General features: G+C 44.4%; 1 pseudogene; it reads left to right on the forward strand.

Moving 5' to 3' along the window:
• The first annotated feature begins 19,572 nt into the window (after nucleotides 1-19,572).
• LOC147737422 (uncharacterized) lies at nucleotides 19,573-21,322 on the forward strand (annotated as a pseudogene).
• Nucleotides 21,323-22,844: the final 1,522 nt, after the last annotated feature.

Consider the following 22,844-nt stretch of genomic DNA (forward strand, 5'->3'; position numbering starts at 1 on the left):
CGCAGGAGTACGAGGACAAGAAGGAGGAGAGGCGATTGAAGTGGGAGCTTGCCAAGTTAGAGCACGAGAGGGAAGATAAGCAGCTGGCTTTAGAGAGAGAAAGACTAGCTATGGAGGAAAGGAAGCTGGCGCATGAGATTCAGCTCAAGGAAATGGAGCTGAGAGCATTACAGTTGAGTGCGCCAGGAAGTCCTAATGGTGGCAGCGTACCAGAGGCTCAGCAGGAGTCCAGATTCTGGTTACCTAAGGAGGTGATAGCGAGCTACACCAAGGGGGATGACATTGCCAGGTGGTTGGAGGCGTATGAAGTGGCCTTGACTGCCCATGGGGTGCCTGAGAAACACTGGGGAGGTGGTTTGTACCGGTATATACCTCCTGACGTCAGGGACTCACTTCTGTATCTGGATAAGGCAGACCAGTTTAGGTATTCCCCCATGAATGAGGCGCTTATCAAGCATTTTGGCCTCAACCCTGAAAGGTATCACCAGAGGTTTTGTGGCAGCCATAAGCTGTCCACGCAGAATTGGGTGGATTTTTTTGAGTATGCCCGTAAGGCTCTGGATGGTTGGGTGCGTGGCAGCGAGGTGCGTGATTTTGAGGGTCTGTATAACCTTTTTTTGAGAGAGCACCTCCTGGTTAAGTGTTTTCCGGAGTTGCGCCAACATCTGGTGGACCGCAAGCTTACTGATCCCCGTGAGCTTGCGGAGGAGGCGGATACTTGGGTTAGCACCCGGGTGTCACACAAGGGCCCCGGGAGAGATGGCCCGAAAGGCGGACAAGGCGCCCCTCAGAAGAAAGAGGGTGGAGATAAAAGACCGGAGTTCTCACAAGGCCCACAAACTTGGGAAAGGAGTAGGTACCCCATCTCAGAACCGTTCCCCAAAACCCACTTACCCTGACAAGAGTCAGCAGCCAAAAGTGGTCCGGTGCTATGAGTGTGGAGAGGTCGGACACTACAAAGGAGATGCCCAGTGTTGCAAACGACCTCCAGCCCCCATTGGTGGCAAGAGTCCTGGGGTGGCTTGCGTAGCGTTTGGGTGGGAGCTACCCCTAGATAGGGAAGGGAGTGGACAGGCCTGACCCTGGTTTCACTTGGGGATAGAGAGATGGTCCCAGTGACGCCCTTACCATCGAAGAGTAAGCGTACCATCGAATACTGCTAAGTGCCAGCAGAGGGTGAAGATCAATGGGGAGGAGGTGGACGCTCTGAGGGACACAGGAGCCAGCATGACCACCGTAGTGAGGCGGCTGGTGTTCCCTGAGCAGATTTTTCCTGATGTGTACCATCCGGCCGTGTTGGGTGACGGCAGTATGAGCTACTATCCGTTGGCTCAAGTTCCCTTTGAGTGGGGAGAAGTGTCAGGCCCGTTGAGAGTCGCGATCAGCCCTGCCTTGCCTGCGGACTGTCTGCTCGGTAATGACCTCGAACATACCGCCTGAAAGGAAGTGGAGTTTAAGGCCCACACTGAGATGCTGGGATTACCAGGGTGGACTTGCGTAGTCACGCGGTCCATGGCTGCCCGGCAAGAAGCTCAACCGGGTTGGAGCCTGAAACAGCGGCCCAACCCAATGTCGATCCAGAGGAGAGTGTTGTGAAGGACACACCCCGTGTGATGGATGGGGAGCCCGCAGAGGTAACCCCGGAGTCCGTGGAGGCGGATGTCGTTCCCGTGGGGGACTTGCCGACCCTTGCTGAGTGGCATGTGGAAGGAGGGCCTACCCGGGAGGAATTCTGTTGGGCGCAGAAGGAGTGCCCACGCTTGAAGGCATGCGGTGACAGGCCGAAGCCCAAGCGGTCAACCAAGAGATTGGCAGTTATCACGTGTATTCGGAGGATGGCCTCCTGTACAGTGAGCCAAGGGTTCCGGTGCATGGGTCCTCGAGGGCCTTAGTGGTCCCCCAGTGCTACCGGGCCTTTTTGATGGAACTGGCGCATGAGATACCCTTAGCTGGACACCTGGGCCAGGACAAGACCTTTGCGAGGCTCGTCCCACACTTTTATTGGCCCAGGATGAGAGTTGCCTCTGACACCTATTGCAAGACCTGCAAGACTTGCCAGGCCAGTGGCAAGACGGGGACCAAATTGAAGGCCCCATTGGAACCACTCCCGGTGGTCGGGACCCTTTTCGAGCGGGTCGGTATTGACATCATTGGGCCGTTGGACCCTCCGACCTCTGCGGGACATCAGTTCATCTTGGTATTGGTGGACCACGCCACTCGGTACCCGGAGGCCATCCCTCGGAGGACCGTTACTGCACCTGTGGTGGCCGGGCCCTGATGGGGATATTCACCCGAGTAGGATTCCCCAAGGTCGTGGTGTCGGACAGGGGCACAAATTTCATGTCGGCCTACATGCATGCCATGTGGAAGGAGTGCGGAGTGACCTATCGGTTCTCCACTCCTTACCACCCCCAGACTAACGGGCTCGTAGAGCGCTTCAATAAGACCTTGAAGGGGATGATCCGGAGCCTGCCAGAAGACTAGAGGCGGAAATGGGACATCCTCCTCCCTTGCTTGGTGTTCTCGTATCGCGAGGTACCCCAGAAGGGAGTCGGGTTCAGCCCCTTCGAATTGCTCTATGGCCATCCCGTTAGGGGACCCCTCAGTCTGGTCAAAGAGGGGTGGGAGAAGACTTCGAAGAAGCTTCCCCGTGATGTTGTCAGCTACATGCTGGCATTCTGCAGCCAGATGGCCAAGCTGTGGAAGGAAGCCTCAGACAACTTAGAGGCTAGCCAAGCCGTCATGAAGGAGTGGTATGACCGCAACGCTTGGACGGTAGAGTTGGACGCTGGACAGAAGGTGTGGGTCATGGAGCCTGGGGAGCTTAGTGCCCTCCAGGACCGGTGGACTGGTCCGTACGAGATTGTGGAGCGTCGAGACGAGATCCACCTATGTCGTGGACTTGAAGACCCCCCGACAGCCCCACCGGGTGCTCCACGTCAACCGCCTGAAGTCTCACCATGAGCGATCGGAGCTTGCTCTCCTCATGGTGACGGATGGGAGCGAGGAGGAGGAAAATAACCCTCTTCCTGACCTTCTAGCGGCTCAGGAGAAGGATGGTTTAGTGGAGGGAGTTGTCCTCTCCCCATCCTTGACCCCAGAACAGCAGAGAGATTGCCTCCAGGTATTGGCGCAGCACGCCTCGTTGTTCTCCCTCATGCCTGGAATCACACATCTGTGTACCCATGATGTGGACACAGGGGACAGTCCGCTAGTGAAAACCAAGTCTTACCGGCTGTCCGAGAAGGTGAAGAACAGCATCCAGGGTGAGGTGACCAAGATGCTGGAACTGGGAGTGATCGAACCCTCCAGCAGCCCGTGGGCTAGTCCGGTCGTGCTGGTGCCGAAAGCAGCTCCACCGGGCACCACACCAGAACTTTGGTTCTGTGTGGACTATCGGGGGTTGAACTCTGTCACCAAGACAGATGCTCACCCGATACCACGGGTGGACGAACTGATTGACCGGCTGGGAGCCGCCAAGTACCTCAGCACCATCGACTTGACATCAGGGTACTGGCAGATTGCCATGGCCGATGGAGCGAAGGAGAAGGCAGCGTTCTCCACCCCCGAGGGCCACTTCCAATTTCGAGTGATGCCCTTCGGGCTCAAGAATGCTCCGGCCACCTTCCAGCGGTTGGTGAATCAAGTGCTATCTGGCCTGGAGTCCTTCTCAGCAGCTTATCTGGATGACATAGCTGTCTTCAGTAGCACCTGGGAGGACCATCTGCAGCATCTCCAGGAGGTGCTGCGGGCGTTACAACGTGCTGGCCTCACCATCAAGGCTAGTAAGTGCCAGATTAGATAGGGATCTGTTGTGTACCTGGGACACTTGGTGGGCGGAGGTAAGGTGCAACCCCTCCAGGCCAAAATTGAGACCATCATGGCCTGGGAGCCCCCCAAAACTCAGACGGAGGTCCGAGCTTTCCTCGGCCTCACTGACTATTACCGCAGGTTCAGCAAGGGTTATGGCACCATCGTGGCCCCCTTGACCGAGTTGACGTCCAAAAAGCAGCCACGCAAGGAATTGCACACAGAGTTCCCGTTAGAGGGGTCCCCTAAGATCTACCAATCCTTAGTGTGATCATCGACTGGCCTGAGTCAGCCTGCTACCACCAGACAGTGTCCTGTCCTCATGGGTAGAGTGCCTGCGCACTTTGAGGTCGATAACAATGCCTTTCCTGGGTGGAGGTATTCACACCTACCCCTGGTCAGGCAGAGCCATCTGTGGCAGGGATTTTCAAAGGCCTTGCCGCCTTGGTAATGTGACCCCAGCCTCTTCTGTTCGAGGGAACAAGCGATCTTCCTGTCCTCACCCCCTTTTAGGTGCAAGGACAGGTGGGAAACCTTAGATACAACAGGAGGTGCATCCTCCGCTCCCTCTGTCAACTCCACCCCTCAGGTGCTGGAGGCGAGGTGAAGTACACTTTGTAGTGCCCACCATCTTGAAGATGGTGGGACTTATCCAATCAGGGCTAGGACTGTGCCCCCTTCCCACAGGAGGTGGGCATGATAGAGGGTATAGACACCCCAGGAAAGGGGCCCATTAGCCTCTACCTGTCACTGCCTCGTAACACCCTTAAATCAAGATTTTAGGTGGCATCCCCAGACCCTGAATTTCAGTTCTTGGCGACCTAAGAAGAGCCGGGCACTGCGGCCTTCTCTGCTGGTGAGGATCTGTAGAGAACTATGGACTTGCAGCCCAGCGACCTCCATAACCGTGGGAGGACTACCTGCCTTCGATAAAGGGCAATCTAGTTTTGTGTAGTGATATTTGGCCAGGGAGTGTCAGGACGAATCACTGACAGAATTTCGACTTCAAAAATATCGACCTACAAAAATATCGAGTCAACAATATCGAGGGCAAAAATATCGACATCCTATCTACAACATGGTAAGTACAAAAATATTGGAAAAAAAATATCGATGTTAAAAATATCGATGTTAAATATATCGTTTTTTTTTTAAATATATAAATGTAAAATTAAGTCTATAAGACTAATAAATAAAAGAAACATATTTAAAAGTATCTAATAATATTTAAAAGTAATAAATACTACATATATTAAGAATACATTAATTAAATATATACAGTAAATATGTAATATATATACACTGAACAATAAGTATTAATAATTATTTAACGAATTTATAAATTAATGAAATATATTCTAATTTACTAACACATTTACAAACATAAAAAAGTAACATAAATAAAATGTAAGTAATATAAAAAATAAAATAAATATTTGATATATTAACAATTAATTAAATAAAACGTTGCATAGCGTAAGGGTAAAAATTTCTATTCCTACTCCAGAGAGTACAACAGTAGGGAAAACTGACCCTGAACTCAAAAAACACCCCTTTACCCAAGAACTGAAACTGACCCTGAACCCAAAAAATACCCCTTTACCCAAGAACTGAAAACTGACCCTGAACCCAAAAAATACCCCCTTACCCAAAAACTGAAAACTGACCCTGAACCCTAAAAATACCCATTTACCCAAGAACTGAAAACTGACCCTGAACCCTAAAAAAAACCCTTTACCCAAGAACTGAAAACTGACCCTGAACCCAAAAAATACCCCTTTACCCAAGAACTGAAAACTGACCCTGAACCCAAAAAATACCCCTTTACCCACGAACTGAAAACTGACACTGAACCAAAAAATACCCCCTTACCCAAAAACTGAAAACTGACCCTGAACCCTAAAAATACCCCTTTACCCAAGAACTGAAAACTGACCCTGAACCCAAAAAATACCCCTTTACCCACGAACTGAAAACTGACACTGAACCAAAAAAGACCCCCTTAACCATAAACTGAAAACTGACCCTGAACCCTAAAAATACCCCTTTACCCATAAACTGAAAACTGACCCTGAACCCTAAAAATACCCCTTTACCCATAAACTGAAAACTAACCCTGAAACCAAAAAATACCCCTTTACCCAAGAACTGAAAACTGACCCTGAACCCTAAAAATACCCCCTTACCCAAAAACCGAAAACTGACCCTAAACACTAAAAATACTCCTTTACCCAAAATTAATTATTATTATTTAATTAGCAATTAATTAATAATAAACAATGACAAATAAAGTAAATATATTATCACATTAGCTGTAATTATTATAATGTAATAATTAATATTATTTTTTCCCAATTAATTAATTAACAGTAATAAAACATTATATATCAATAAATAACTCTAATGTAACTTATTAATATTATTTAATTACCAATTAATTAATAATGTAAAATGTGTACAAAATAATAATAATTAATTAACTAATTAATATTAATTATTTTCCAATAAATTAAATATAAATTTATAAAAACATATATTAATTAATTAATTATTATTAATATACTCCCCACCCCATTCCCCTATAGACCCACATCCTGCTACAGAAAATATATATAAATTAATCAATTAATTTTTTTCGCAATTAATCAATATTAATGAGCAATTAATTATAATTAATTAATTAATCCTACTAATTATTAATTAACTTACCATAATTAAATTACTTCCCATCCTATTCCCCTATAAACCCACAACCCGCTACAGAACATATATATCAATTAATAAATTAATAAAAATTATTTTCCTATTATTTTCACAAAAATTACCAATTAATTATAATTTATTAATAAATCCTACTAATTAATAAACAATTTACCATAATTAAATTCCTTCCCACCCTATTCCCCTATAAACCCACAACCCGCTCCCGTACAAAAACATAAAAGTTACTTATAAAATTATTTATTATTAAATAAAATTTATACACATATAATAGTAATTATTTTAAATAGTTAACTTAAACATAGAACACATACATAATAAAAAACTATACAATAATACAAATATCGATATTAGTGTCATCGAAATTAGTAACATCGATATATATGCTATCGATATTACTTACTTCGATATTACTTACATCGATATTAAGTATTTCGATATTACTTACCTTGGGTCGATATTCTGTCCTACGATATTCTTGCCTTCGATATTATGCACCTTCGATATTTCAGACTCGATATTATGGTAGGTCGATATTTACAACTCGATATTTTGACTGTGTACCGTCAGGACAAGCCAAGCTATGTTACTCACTCTATATTCGCAGACTTTGTGTTTTTGGTCTAATCACTCTCACTAATGTGCACCGTATTTTCGGTGTCAACACTATCGATTGAGCACTAGTTCAGTAAAAAGAGATTTACAAAGTACCTGTGTCTTGGCAAGATAAGCAGTGTGCTGGTCATTTATTCAATTGAGACTGTTGTTGAGTTCTGAGTTCAAGCTGCCCTTTAATGTAAACAGGGTCATTGATTTGGCAGTATCAGTATCTGTAGTTAAATTAGACAAAAATGAGTTCTAAATGCCACCTCCCTGGCATCCTGAATGGCCTCCACCCAATCGCCATCGCCAAGCTTGCCTACCGTATATTCCGGCGTATAAGACGACCTTTTAACCCCTTAAAATTTTCTGGGAAGTTGGGGGTCGTCTTATACGCCGGATACAAAAATTGGCGGTTTATTTCACATAGCGCGGACTTCACCCGAAGGTGTCAGACCGCTTCTCAGTTGAAAATGGTGGCGCTTAGGGAACTCCAGCACAACAACAAAGAACATAGGCGATGGTGGCACTGTGCAACAACACAATATCAGCCCGTCGCCAGGCACTGAAAGCGGTCTTGAAAATAAATTACTTGTACAGTTACAGCCCGTCGCCAGCCAGAGGCAACTCAAACGCTGCGCAAGGTTTAAACTAAAACAAATGGCGCCGTGAGCCCTACCTAGACTGCAGCTGCACATCCCCCAGGCAGACGAGGCGCTCCTCCACGTGTGCTGATCTCTCTCTCCTTCCGTAATTCTTACGCTCATCGGAAGGAGAGGAGCGTCAGTACCACATGATCTCAGTCCATGGAGATAGAAAGGGGACTGTAGGACGTTAGGAAGTGGGGGTCGTCTTATACGGCGAATATAGCATGAAACCTACAGTTTGTCAATGAAAGTAGGGGGTCGTCTTATACGCCGGGTCGTCTTATACGCCGGAAAATACGGTATATCCCTCTCCCACACAGCTTTCCGCGTTCTCAAGGGATCTAGAGAATTGTAGATCAACTTCCTATACATGGTTGAGATTGCTTTTTCGGTCCGAGATTAGTTAGCAGCTGGTCCTCCAGTGAGGATGCATCAGGCAACTGCCCCCCTTAACGGATGTGACTTTGCAGAGCGTGGCCTCCTGCAAATGTCAGAACTGTTTTTAGTCGCCTAATTTATACTTTTGTTGTAGTATCGTGAAGGACACAAGTGCCTGTCCCCTCCACACATCGCCCGGCCGCTCTAAGCTAATCAATCACCATTTTGTGAAGCCCTGCAATCCTCCCACTGCACTTAAGAGATCACCATCTTACACTGGAGTAATTTCAGTCAGCTTACCTTCCCAGCCTAAATACTTAGTAGCCTCTTTCCACACCTTTACCACTGTTTGAGTATGAGTAGGTATGGTGCACTCATACTTTCTTTGATACAGCACCGGGGTGGGGTAACCTCTCTTGCCCATGGCCAATCTATCTACCCGGTAAGCAGGATCCTCACAGTCCGCAATAAACCCAGTTGTTGACTGCCACCAGCTGCGAGGCCCAGTAATACTTGTGAATACTCCAGACTGAGATTCCAGCTTAATAAACTCCCCTCTGCAACTTACTCAGCGTGACGCGCCGCCATCCCACAACAGAGCTGAAGTTCTCAGACTACCTTTTGAAAACCCTGGGGCGTCATCACTTTAAATAGGGCCACCCGGCCCAGTAAGGAGAGTGGGAGCGCCCGCAAGGGTGGGGCATCCCAGCGAAGACGGTCTAATTTCGGGAGTATGTTCCTGCCTGTGCTCTCTTGTAATGAACACAACCAAATATTTAAAGCCATGTAGTGCCACCCTAACTGTGCACGTAGAGTCCAGCCGCAGGGTCCCTGCCACCAGCAGGAATATTAAGGACTTCTTCCAGTTGATATTATATCCTGATCAACTGGAATACCCCATATGAGAGGTCCTGGTGAACCCAAACATGTGTGAAGAGCATAGGAGACAAGGAACATCCCTGTCGGACGGCAAAGACTCTGTAGACTATATTATTGAGGCGCATGCGCGTTAGAGGGGCCACATACAAGAGCTTAAAAGTAGCGCCACTGGTTCAGCAAAGGAATCCCCTGTTGCATATGGTACTCCATTAAGGTGTCGGAGATTTAAGCGCGTTCCCTGGTGTGGCATAAAGCCCAATAGATCAGGATGAACCACTGTTGCAATTACTGTCCCAGGCAGATCGCCAGGGCGTTCGCAAGGACCTTAGTCTCAATATTAAGCGGGGAGATAAGTCTATAAGACCCACACTCAGTTGCCGGTTCGTCCTTTTTGGGATGACCGCCACCTCAGACGTTCTTTGGTCCTCTGGGAGACACCCTTATTTTCATATATTCTGGAGGTACTCCCTGATTTTATCTCTCATGCTTTTAAATAATTCTAAGCGGAGCTCATTGGACCCCGTCGCTTGCCCTGTTTGCAAGGTTCCTATTGTCTTATTTATTTAGCCTACTGTCAGGTTTTGGTCTAGTGCATCTCGGTCCTCATTCATTAGCATTGGCAGGGTCAGGTCTCTCAGGAAGTCTCTCCCAGTATTTCCATCCCCTTGTTGTCAGTGTCCTCAAGGATCCAGTTCTGTCCTTTGTCTTGTCTCTCTAACCATGCAAGCAACTCATTGGCTTTATCACCAACATCATAGAGACAATGTTGGGTAGCCAGCGCATGAGTGCACGCTATTTTCCATTAGTGCTCTTAATGTATGCTCCTTCAGTTGATGGTGTAATAGGAGAGAAACTGATTCCCCACTTGCCCAGCGTGCCTCCATGAAAGCACATTCCCTGTCCTGAGCCTCGCACTTCAATTTACGTTCCTTCGACATTCTCCCAATCAAGGCTTGTGTCTGGCCTCGAATCACTGCCTTGCATTTATCCTATAGCACGCAAGCTGATTCAACAGGTCGCCCGTTCTCCTTATAATAGAAGTGTGCAGCGGTGCTAAAGTCAACTTTATGGCCAGTCTGGGTGAAAGGATGGTGCAGGCATGCCAGATTACCATGTGCTGCAGACAGGTGCGTCTGGTTCTGATACCCTCTTCTCTTCTAGGGGCATTTAGGAGTATCATGAATATAGTATAGGTGCAGTTCTGTCACTCCAGTCACCCCAGTGCGTATATGCTCTGTCGTAAGCGTCTTATCCTTCCACAGGATGAGTCAGTCTTGTCTGGGTCTCTTTCCTGTTTCCCGGCACTTGAATGGCACGCCCGAGCACTCGAGAGAGCAGTGCCACCAGCAGACTTTTGGGGAGAGCTTTTGTCCTGGATGTAAGGTTGCATACAGTAGGGCACCCACTCTGTCTTTTCTTTGCCTTTGCCTGAAGATCAGCTGTCCCAAGGTAGCAGTCACACCTGGCCTGTCGGTAAGTGCAGCTCCTCTGGAGGCCCAGCCGTCAGCAATTTAGCCCACACTGTGGCCGGCTGGACCACAGGCGTAAGCTCAGACATGGTGTTCTACACTGGAGTAGTTGTAGTCCCTCATGGGCATCCGACACAGAGTAGTCAGAAATTCAGCAGCTAAAAACCCAACACAGGCTCTCCAGGAAGTCAGTAGATTCAGACCCTGTTGTGTTAGGAATTTGGCAAATACAACCTTGAACGGGGTGTTGGCAGCACACAATCGTCCTACTGGGCATCAACAATCACGTTGTCGTAGAGTTTTATTTTCTGCCTTGAACTGTTGGGAGAGTCTTGGCGGGAGAGGATGGGGTCCCTCAGACTAGCTGGTCCTGCTGGATGGCTTTCCGGCCCGCCCTACAAATAACGAGGATGTGTCAGATCTTGCTTCTTCCAGGACAGCCTTGTCCTCCTGCTGGATAGTCAAACTCCCTTCCTTTTCTTACCAGACAGGCAGGCTTCTAGGCAGACTTCTGGGCAGACTTCTGGGCTCTTCAGGACAGGTACACAGTTTCTCCATTAAGTAATTCAGCCTGCAGGTGATGTCCCTTCAACTTAGATAAACTGTCAGGCTGACACCATCCCTGGTGCCACAGCAAGCCCCTGAGTACTTTGTAGAGCACTTTATTCCTTGGTATCAGAGGACTTTGAACTGGGATATAACAGAGGGATAGATGGTATACACAACTGGCAGGCAGGAGATGCGGTTTACTCTGTCTTACTCTCACATTGCATTTATGCTACGCACACGAACACCCTAAACACACACTTGATGCCACTCCACTGACCATGAGGCAAAGATCTCATCAGGCTATTGATCCTTACAGCAGGGTGCATTGCCACCACCGCTCTAGCTGTTAAACCCATGACAGTCCTCTGCCTTAAATAAGGGCACACTTGGTGTGACCCTCCAGGTCACAGGACCGGTCCAATATCTCTCATAGTCCCTTGTTAGAAGTTGCACAGTACTGGAGTGGCAGAAAAATCTCATGTAATTGTTTTTTTTACTTTGTAGTGCATTTACCCCAGTAACGTCCAGTTACAAGTTTGACGCCATGGACATGCCATTCACTTTTTCATAGTGAGAGAGAGAGAAAGAAAAAACTCTGTTTATTTAGACCTTAGTCTTTAAACAAAATCGAATAAAATGTAAGGTAATATACATAGTCAATTATTGATAAAACAATGCACAGCTTTTAAAATCTTTAAAACGTATAAAAACATTCAATGCATTCTACTTAAAAACTAAATCTCCTTGGACTTTTAAAATTATGGCAGTTCGTTGTCTTCTGCAGTACACCTTTGCCGTAAAAGTTATTAAAACCCATAGAGCTTTCTGCCTAAATCACTCTTCTATTTTTACTATATACAAGAACTGGGGATCCTCACTGCACTTCTTTGAGCTTTCGCCTGACCATTTGTTTTATTCCTTTCAGGTAGTAACCCAGAGCTATAGCTATTTCTAGGTATTCCATTCCTAACAATAAATTAATCGCTTGGGCTCTCAATCTTGTGTCATATTTTATGAATATAGGTCGCAGAATCAGTTTTCTCACTTCTGCATACAATCAAGTAGGATGTGCATTATATCGCACTTAGTCCCCATACCGCACTTGCATATACCATCCGGGTACATCATTTCTGCCATGACTTTCCCCTCCACTCGCCAGGGGATGATGCCAATTCTCATTTTTAAGATATCCCTCCTAAATCCTTGGTTCGGGAGTGATTCTAGGTAAGGATATCCTGTATCGGTTTCCCATACTTCTATCATGTTTTTTACCGATTTTTGTTTCTTAGGTAACCTAAGTCCTGCGTTCTCGAGTACTCCTTCCTTGTGCTCTAAGTGCCCCTTTTGTAAAAACTGCCTCTAAGGGGTTTTGGGAAGTACCCACATCTAGGCAACAGATTGTCTCTTTTATCTTCTTTTTTGCCTCAGCTGCCCATCTTAGATTGCTATGTTGTATTTCCCCACTACACCAATGACACCTTTGGGCTTCCTCTAGAGATTGGCGTTTCCAAAATCTTGCCACCGCCATTCTGGTCTGGGTATTCCACCCTATCAGTCCTGTTTTGAGTCTAATTGCCTGTAACATGGCTGGCATTGGCAAGGACAGTAGCGTTTTTACCGCTTTACCTTCCTCCCGATTCCAATCCCCTTTACCACTAAAGAATAGGACCTCTGCACCATATAATACTTGTGGGGGAACCATGGCTGTGAAAGCTTTTAGCATGGGTTTTTGTGACATATCTCCATAGATTTTGTTAAATTTTTTCAGACCACAAATGGAGGAAGAGGCTTTTGCATTTTGGTTTTCTACGTGTTTGTCCCATTTTAGGGATGATTCGAACCATAGGCCAAGATATTTATATTCTTTTACTATTTCCAATTTGGTTTTATCTAGATGCCAGCAAAAGCTCTTTGTCCTTTTACCAAAGCACATAACCTTTGTTTTGTCCATATTTACGATTAACAATTTACTCTTACAGTATTCATTAAAATCATTTAATTTCCTCTGTAGCCCCAGCTCTGTCTGGTCAGTGATGACAAGATCGTCTGCATACAATAGGCATGAGACTTTCCTTTCACTCATTCAGGGGTTAGCACTTTTCTCCACCTCCAATACTGCCGGCAAGTCTGCTAGGAAGATTGAAAACAGTAGGGGGGCTAATACACAGCCCTGTCGTAGTCCATTATCTATAGCTTTTTTCCTTGTGAGTGCTCCCTGTGTATCTTTTACTACTTGGGCCCAGTTTCCACTATGTAGTTCTTTTACTATCACTAGTAGGTCAGCTGGAATATCCTACTTAATCAGGCACTCCCAAAGTTTCCCGCGGTCCACTGGATGGAAGGCTGCCCGGAAGAAGTCGACAAAGCAACAGAACATGTTTCCCCTTCGCTCTATCGACTTCCGGGCCAGTGCCCAGAGTGCATAACAGTGGTCCATTGTGGAATGGCCTTCCTTAAATCCTCCCTGTTCCACATGGATAATTAGGTTTGCTTCTACCCAGTTTTTTTAATTTGCCTAGCACTATTTTGGGGAAAATCTTCTTCCCAATGTCGAGTACATTGATTAGTCTATAGTTTTTAGGACTATACATATCCCCTTTCTTGTGTATGGGCCGTATTATGGCCCCTTTCCAAGTATCGGACAGTCTCCCGGTTTCGAGGATTATTTGGAACATATCCGCAAAGAATTTTGCCCACTAGTCTGGCTGTGTTTTAATTATCAGTGCCGGGAAATTATCAGGGCCTGCCGCTCTTGTAAGGTTTAAACTCTTTATCGTTTTTCTAACCTCAGCGACAGAAAACTCGGGTTTCATACCTACTACCAGACCGCTCCAGTCTGTGTGCAGGTTCTCTTCCCGATCTGTTTCTGCGCTATACAGGTCTTGTATATATTCCTCCCAGGCAGCCTCTTCAACAATACAGTTCATTGCCCCTCGGTGGCATTCTGCTGCTGAATTCCCTAGTTTCCAGAACTGGCGTAGATTCCTTGTTTCAATCGTCTCCAGAAGTTTTAACCAACATCCTTCTTTAAATTCTCTTTTTACCCTCCTAGTTAGCATATTATACTCTCTTTTTAGGGCCACTAAAGCATTTCCACTGGCCTGATTCCCATTGTGAGCCCACACTGTGGTTCTCTTTTCTTCTCCTGACATGCCCTTGTAAACCAGCCTGTTAATTTCCCTATCTTTCTATTGCTCACTTTGGTTATGTTATTCCCCCCATTTCCATCTCTTAATCCTTTACAGAGTATTTGGACAACCTCCTCGATTTTTCTTACATACCAGTCTAGAGTTTGGCCACTAACTGTCTCTAAATCTAGATTTTGTTGCAACCTTATTAGTCTTGAGATGTATTCTTCCATTAGTTTAGTTGTGCGGCGTCTAGGGTAATCCATCTGTTATTTTAACACTTGAGGGCGGGGTTTTAACTGCACTTCAGGAAACTCTAGGGATAGCACATTATGGTCACTCCCTTCTTTATTTGTGATGCTAAACCCCGAGACTAAGTGGAAGTTCCAGGGTGCCCAAAAAACATAGTCAATAGGGCAGCTCTGTGCACCCAACTTAAAGGTTCTTTTGGCGGGACAGTCTTGGGGGCCCCTTCCGTTTAGGCAAAAGAGATTTTTAGCTCCTAGGAAGTTAACCAACTGGGTATCCTTTGCACCTAGTAAACATTCAGGGAATGTTGCCTGTGGTATGTCATACGCCTCTAGTATTTCTTGGAAACAGCAATCTACATTCTTTGTGTGTAATTTATGGTTAAAATCTCCAAGAAGTATAATGATGTCCTTACAGTACTTTTCACATAGAGAAACCAGATCCTCTTTAAAAAGAGCCATTTCCTCCGCATATTGCTCCATGCAGGCCCATTGCATATACACATTTATAATCAGTATTGTATGTATGTATGTATGTATGTATGTATTTATAATCTTTTATAGCGCGTATCTGTCACCCCACGGGTATCCTGGCGCTTTGACTGATGAAAATCCTGCCATACATCCTACTGGAATTTGGGATTAAGAAGATGCAGTCCTAGGAAAAAGATGTGTTTTTAGGAGTTTCTTGAAAGAGAAAAAGTCTTGCGTACTTCTCAATCCTAACGGAAGAGTATTCCATAATCTGGCTGCCGTAAAGCTGAAAGATCGTCCGCCCAACCGAGCTCTCAAGACTTTAGGCACCACAGCAAGATGAGCGGAAGTCGAGCGAAGGGATCTCGGCGGAGTGTACCAGTGAAACATGTTCTGAAGTGGTACTGGGCCAAGTCCGTGGAGGGCCTTGAATACAATACATACAGATTTAAAATCGATCCGTTGAAGGATCGGTAGCCAATGAAGGTCTCTTAATGCCTGGGATGAGGAGTCATAGCGGCGGCGAGCAAGCGCCAGTTTGGCTGCAAGATTTTGCACCTGTTGCAATTTTCCTATCAAGGTGGCTGGTGCTCCAAGAAATAGGGCATTGCAGTAATCCAGACGGCTTACGATAATGCTCCTCACCACTTCTGGCCTGCTGTCCTTAGGAAGCATTGGGAGGACCTTCCTCAACATGCGAAGCAGTCCCATGCAAGTACTCACTGTTTTGTTAACAGCTGCATCCAATTGGAGATTGGACCCAAACATCACTCCCAAATTGCGGACCGAGGTGGTAGGCCCAATCGTACTTTGGAAGGAGGGTGGCCAGAAATCCGGTGGAAGAGGTCTAGGGATGCGATCAGTGGTGCAGTGTAGGACCTCAGTTTTGGAGCTGTTAAACTGCAGCGAATTCTGATTTAGCCAGTCCGCGGTTGCGAGCATACAGCGGTGGAAGGTGTCAAGAGTCACTGCTTCCTTGCCCTCAAGTGAGAAGACAAGTTGGGTGTCGTCTGCGTAGTTCTAGATTTATACACTCTGATAACAGTATTCTACAAACTAGCAGCCATTTGCATTTTACAGTTATTTCCACTACTTTTTTCATAATTCTTGTAGACACCAGGGTCATTATTCCACCCGCAGGTCGCCCAAATTTATTCTTCTTTGCAGGTCAATTTAACTGGCAGAAACCATCGAAAATGAGTATCTTGCCACATAACCAGGTCTCCTGGATATACATAATTTCAAAATTTTCTCCAAATTCCTTTACTTTTTTTGTTTTTCATCATCTCCTAACCCATTTATGTTCCAGGAGACTAGTCTTATGCTATGTGGCATACCTTTTTCCTAACCAACCTTCCTCCCCCTGCTCTTCCATGAATTTCTGTGGTGGGCCTGCCTGCCCTAACTCCTTGCTCCAGTTCCCCCACCACTGGTCGATATTCGAATTGTTTGCTATTATTTTGATGTTACCTAGCATCTCGCCATCCTCATCCTCGTGCTCACATATCCTGACCTGTCTCTTTCCTAGGCCTGCGTGACATTTAAGGAAATGTTGTCCCTGCCTTTCCTTCTTATCTACGCCTACCAATACTTCGTTCTCCTCTAGCAGTCTAATTCCCTCCTTCTGTAACTCATTTGCTGCTTTCTTGATCGTCTCTATCACCAAACTGGAGTACAGTATAACTCTTGTAATCTCCTTCCCTTCTCTAGCCTGTACGAACCCCACTACCCTTAGGTCGTTCGTTCCAATTGTTTCAAGTTCTGACATTTTGCAAATCCTTGCAGCAATTGTGACCTATTTAGGGGCGGCCTCTTTCCAAGTTTCTTCCCCCTTTTCTTAGGGGCGCTGGATTTAACTGCCCTTTTGCTGTTTCCTCTTTTAATGTAGTACTATAATGTACGGATCCTTTTATGTCCCTTCCCAGTGTACCTCCTTCCTTTTTCATCCCTGGTTCCTCGTTAATTGTTTGCTTCCTTTTACTTACAGTTTTTTTTTACCTGGGGCCCTTACTCTTTTGGATACTCTACTTCTTTGTCCACATCTATTATGCTCTGCTCTCCTTATTATCCTCATAGGCCATTTTGATATATATACTTGATGGCTCTCCTTGATCTGGGATTGGAGTTTTATCTACAATCTTTGGCAAATGCTCCTTCCGTAAGGGTGGTTCATTGCTTTCCTCCTGTGCCTGTGTTTGTGGCTCATGGTCGGGGATTTGTCTTACCATAGCTGGCATGAGAGCCCTTATCATTTGCAGCTCCCCCTCTATTTTGCCTAGGTAAACAGTTTGATTATTTAACACCGTATTATTAGACAGGGTTACTTCTAATAGACCTTGCAGGGTCTTTTAGAGAATCAACATTAGATCCAACATAGAGACAGCAGACATTGATGATAAGTCCCGATTTAAATCTGTATTTAGCTCTTGAGTTGTATTTAGTTTGTCGACTTGCTTCAAACTGTTATCTAGGGTACCCAGCAGGCTTTAAAAGTCGTTTATTTTCTGTCTTGTCCTGCTGCTCAAGGACATTTCTGAAACTCTCTCCTTCCCTTCCGTGGGGATTGGGCTGTCCTGTTTTTCTGCTTTTATTTACCACTAGTTTTAAGCAGGTGGTAGATAAATGCATGTGGTTGGTTGGGGGGCGATGGGTGAAGCAGGGTAGGGAAGGGTAAAGAAATGTCTAACAAAGGGAAGAATTGTGTGTTTCCCACAGTTTGTAAAAAAACAGCATAAGTCTTAGCTGCTTCTCCTGCACCCAGAGTCTTGTGCGTCTTTTCAGTCTAATTTTCCTGTCTGGAACAAAATTGTGTCCTGTATTTCTGAACCCGGTACATCCAGGTGCAGAAAAACCCAACAACTGATAATCAGGTTGAATAAAATGAGCACATGAAAGTACTCCTTAATTTCATTGCCCTTGATTCATTGTCTGGACCATAGTTGAGGGATATGTCTAGGCATAGTCCTCGCAGCACACAATAGATTTGCTTGAGGCAGAGGCCAAAACTCAAAAGCCAGGATACCAGATACAAGTAGGTGGTAACTCAGGGCAGGTGGAAAACGCCTGTTGTCCGTGGAGGGGATATTCCCGTCCCAGAAATATACAATAAAAATTAATTAATAGTATCCTTTTTTAAATATCTGTTTGGTGCCAGTCCATATGGCTTTAATTTCTGCCTTTGGGATTCTATGTTACAACTCCATAGGGTGCATGTATCCTTTGTGAGCTTAATAAAATGTTGAAAATTCTATAAATCCTCACTCCTACATCCAAGTACTCTCAGGCTACCATTCTACACTCTGCTCTGTTTGAAAAACAGCTCAACATTTTCAAAATTCTGCAACTCTGCATTGATTTGGCTTGTAAATTATATTTTGGGAATTTTTCATGTATTAACTATTTAATTTTAATACTATAGGTGATTAAAATTACTGACGAAGAAAGCAAGATTTAGCACTAAGCAACTGAAGTCAGTGCCATAAGAAGGATTATTTTGAAAAACTGAAGGACATCCAGCATTCTATGTTTAAACAATTTCCAAACTCTAGGTGTGGCGAGGAAGTGGGAGCTGAGGAAAGTACTATACTGTAAGTGAAGTCTCTAATTTAGCATTTCATCAACCCAGAGCAAAGCCATATCTGTGCACAGAATAACCTTCATCTAAAACATCATGTAATTCCAGAGAGGAAGCACACACTACATAAAAGAAAGTTATAACAAAAAGTTTCTTCTGCCGACCATCAAAGAAAAGACGCTGAGAGGAGACTCCGAAGCTGACACGTTAACAACCAAAAGATTGGAAAATAACATTTGTTCAACATCGTTTTTAACCAGTTACACAAGTTTGAGACTATCTGCCTCTGGGTAGAAAACCACGACCCACTCTGCTCACTCTTGCATAAACCTTAAAAATTCACCACTTTATTGTGTTCATAACCATCTCAGATAGTTTCCTTTTTATTGTGTACTGTTCTGTAATTCTATGTAAATCACCTCAACCTTATCTACTGTGCATGAGGGATATGTAAATCTGTTAAATATAAAAATGGATTAAAGGAGCACCGTTGCGCTATAGGTAATGTGAATAAATCCTCGTCTTCAGAACTACAAATCTTAACCTTACACCAAACATAGAAAGGGTAAAAGGAACTGATGTTCTGCGACTAATGATCCACAATAGTACTGTGCACGTTCTAACGCCTTCAGTTACTGCCATTACGTCAGTGCAAAAAGGTACTTATCAGTTAAATCATTAAATATCAGACTAACACCTTATCACTGCATTACTAAAAACCTATACAAATAGATTTGAGAAAAACTTCAGTCACAAAATAAGTTGCTGCCAGATAGGCTATAACCTAAAGACTATTATCTACTAGAAACATTTCGACATGTGTTACAGGGCTGCTTCCAGACATATTTTGGTCAATTCAAGTGTTAAGAAGATTACACACAATTTCTTTTAGAGATAAATGCTGAGCATCATCTAAACAAGCCCAGCTCTAAAATCGGGTTCACTCTTACTGTGGCATATAAGCAAGAGAAAACTAAACATTGAGATATTAACTCTAGGAATACACCTTATAAAAACACGACCTGTGAGAACAAATTCAGTGTTCAAAACCGCCTCAATCAAGGTAAAATAACCTAAGTTGGGGAAAAAAGTTAAATGTGCCAAAAAAGATACAGCCATAAATCTTATCTCACTGAGTTTGACAGAATGAACACTGGGGGAAACCACTTTCAGTGCAATGTATGCCAAAAAAGTTTTAGGCATAAATCTTCTCTCACTGAACATATGAGAATCCACACCGGGGAAAACCACTCTCCGTGCAAAGTATGCCAAAAAAGTTTCAGGCGTAAATCTTATCTTACTGAGCATATGAGAATCCACACTGGGGAAAAACCTTATCAGTGCTCTGAATGCCAGAAAAAGTTTAGTAGCAAACCGAGTCTATATCTCCATGCATTAACCCACTCTGGGGAAAAACCTTACCAGTGCGCTGAATGCCAAAAAAGTTTCGGCCATAAATCGAAACTCACTGAACATATGAGAATCCACACTGGGGAAAAACCTTATCAGTGCTCTGAATGCCAGAAAAGGTTTTGTAACAAAGCGAGCCTATCTCGCCATGCATTCACCCACTCTGTGGAAAAACCTTATCGGTGCGCTGAATGCCAAAAATGTTTCATTGACAAAAACAAGCTTAATCAGCATACAAGAACCCACACTGGGTATAAACCTTTTCAGTGCTCTGAATGCCAGAAATGTTTCAGTTACAAAATCAGACTCACTGAACATATAAGAATCCACACTGGGGAAAAACCTTATCAGTGCACGGATTGCGAGGAAAGGTTTTGTAACAAACAAAGCCTTTCTCAACATGCAATAACCCATTCTGTGGAACAACCTTATCAGTGCTCTGAATGCCAGAAATATTACAGTGTAAAACGTAGTCTCACACGGCATAGAAAGATTCACACTGGGGAAAAGCCTTATAAGTGCACTGAATGCCACAAATGTTTCAGTGAAAAAAGCGTTCTCAGTCAGCATATAAGAACCCACACAGGGGAAAAGCCTTATCAGTGCACTGAATGCCACAAATGTTTCAGTGAAAAAAGCGTTCTCAGTCAGCATATAAGAACCCACACTGGGGAAAAGCCTTATCAGTGCACTGAATGCCACAAATGTTTCAGTGACAAAAGCGGTCTCAGTCAGCATATAAGAACCCACACTGGGGAAAAACCTTATCAGTGCTCTGAATGCCAGAAAAATTTCCAAAACAAAAGAAGTCTTTCTCGACATACAATAACCCACACAGGGAAAAAACCTTATCCATGCTCTGAATGTCAGAAATGTTTCATAAACAAACTCAGTCTCATTCAGCATATAAGAACCCACACTAGGGAAAAACCTTATCAGTGCTCTGAATGCCCAAAAGATTTCACACTTAAATCACTTCTAACTGCACATGTGAGATTCCACACTGGGGAAAAACCTTACCAGTGCTCTGAATGCCACAAATGTTTCAGTGTAAAAACAAATCTCATTCAGCATATAAGAATCCACACTGGGGAAAAGCCTTATCAGTGCTCTGAATGCCACAAATGTTTCAGTGAAAAAAGCGGTCTCACTCAGCATATAAGAATCCACACTGGGGAAAAGCCTTATCAGTGCTCTGAATGCCACAAATGTTTCAGTGAAAAAAGCGGTCTCAGTCAGCATATAAGAACCCACACTGGGGAAAAACCTTATCAGTGCTCCGAATGCCAGAAATGTTTCAGTAAAAGAAGGACTCTCGCTCACCATATAAGAATCCACACTGGGGAAAAACCTTATCAGTGTTCCCGAATTCCAAAAGTGTTTCAGCCAAAAATCTAATCTCACTGAACATGTGAGAATCCAGACTGGTGAATAAAATTATCAGTGCTCTAAATTTCAGAAAAGATTCAGAGGTAGAGATAGATACAAGCGCCATAAGAAAACACACCATCAAAACAATTCAGTGCTCAGAACGCCAGAAAAACATCAATTTTAAACACAATCTCACTCTACATGAGCAGACGCACACACAGGAAAAACATTACCAACGCTGTGAATGCCAGAAATTCCTATTTGATAGGCACAGCCCCAGTAACCAAAAACGACTCTGTACTGATGAAAAACCTTGAGTGCTCTGAATGCCAGAAAAGCTGCAGAGAAAAACACTATCTCACCCTGAGAAACTCCACACTGGAGAAAATCCTTATGCCATAAAAGCTTGAATCTGAAAGACAGAGTTATGCTTCATGAGAGATCCCACTCGGGGGAAAAACCTTATGAGTGCTCGAAATGCAAGCAAAGTTTTGGTTACAAATTACTTCTCACTTGTCATGAGCAAACTCACATGGGAGAAAAAACCTTATTTGTGTTCTGAATGTCAGATAATGTTTAGTCTTGAATACAATGTCATTTCACATGAGAGAATTCACACTGGACTAAAGCCTTATACAGGAGGGGAAAGCCAGAAACGTCTTACTCAGAAAGGAGATCTCACTAAACATGAGACATGCATCCACACCAGGTGAAAAGTAAGGCGTATCTTGAGTTGCAGAAAAGCTACTAACAACCTGATTTTACATGAGAGAGCACATATTTTAGTTGCAATAGGATTCATCAAGAAACTCTTGCAGGATAACTTAGGCTGCCCGCATGCAACCTCCAAATAAATTTCAGGCCTTAAATTTTTTTTAATTTCAACAAAATCCACAATTTGAGTATCTAAAAGTTACAAAACTCTCAAGGTCTTTACTTTATACAGAGAAGTGTCAGTGCTTGCAAAAATCAACTAATTGCCCAAAAAATCACAATATTAATGTCTTAAATTTTACTCCACCCAAAAGGTTTCTACTCACCTTTGTTTCTTAACATATTACTGATATATATATTTTCATGATAAGATTAAGCTTAGGTGGAGTTCCTCAATGAAGAACTCCGCGAAGTGACAAAAAAACTCTGGTGCTCTACTCGGAGTTCCGCGAGCAGCGGAGTACGTTAGGGTCATGCCGTTTGTGGTGATTTTGATCCAGGGGTGTTTGTCCCGCTCTGTAAAAATAATCGCGAAAGGCACCATGTGTAGCGCAAGAGGGTGCAGCTGCTTCTACTCAAGCAGCAGCTTTGTCAATGCGAAGGTAGGTTTCTCAATGCGAGTGGTTGTGACCAGTCACGACCACTTACATTGAGAAATCCGACGACCCGCTTTGAGAAATCTCGCTAGGAGGTTGATTTTGCTTGCCAACTAGACCTTGGCGAGCTCGAGCAAGGAAAAATCTCATCAGGTGGTGGATTTGCCTTGCTCCAGCACATGACGTTGAAGAGCGTGAGCATTGAAAAAAACCTTGCTACGCTCCATGGAGGAGAGTTTTTAGGAACCCTGCGAGCTCCGCTGAGTTCACCACCCA

Source organism: Lissotriton vulgaris, chromosome 1_1 (genome assembly GCF_964263255.1).
Source record: "Lissotriton vulgaris chromosome 1_1, aLisVul1.2, whole genome shotgun sequence".
In the NCBI taxonomy this organism is placed as follows: Eukaryota; Metazoa; Chordata; class Amphibia; order Caudata; family Salamandridae; genus Lissotriton; species Lissotriton vulgaris.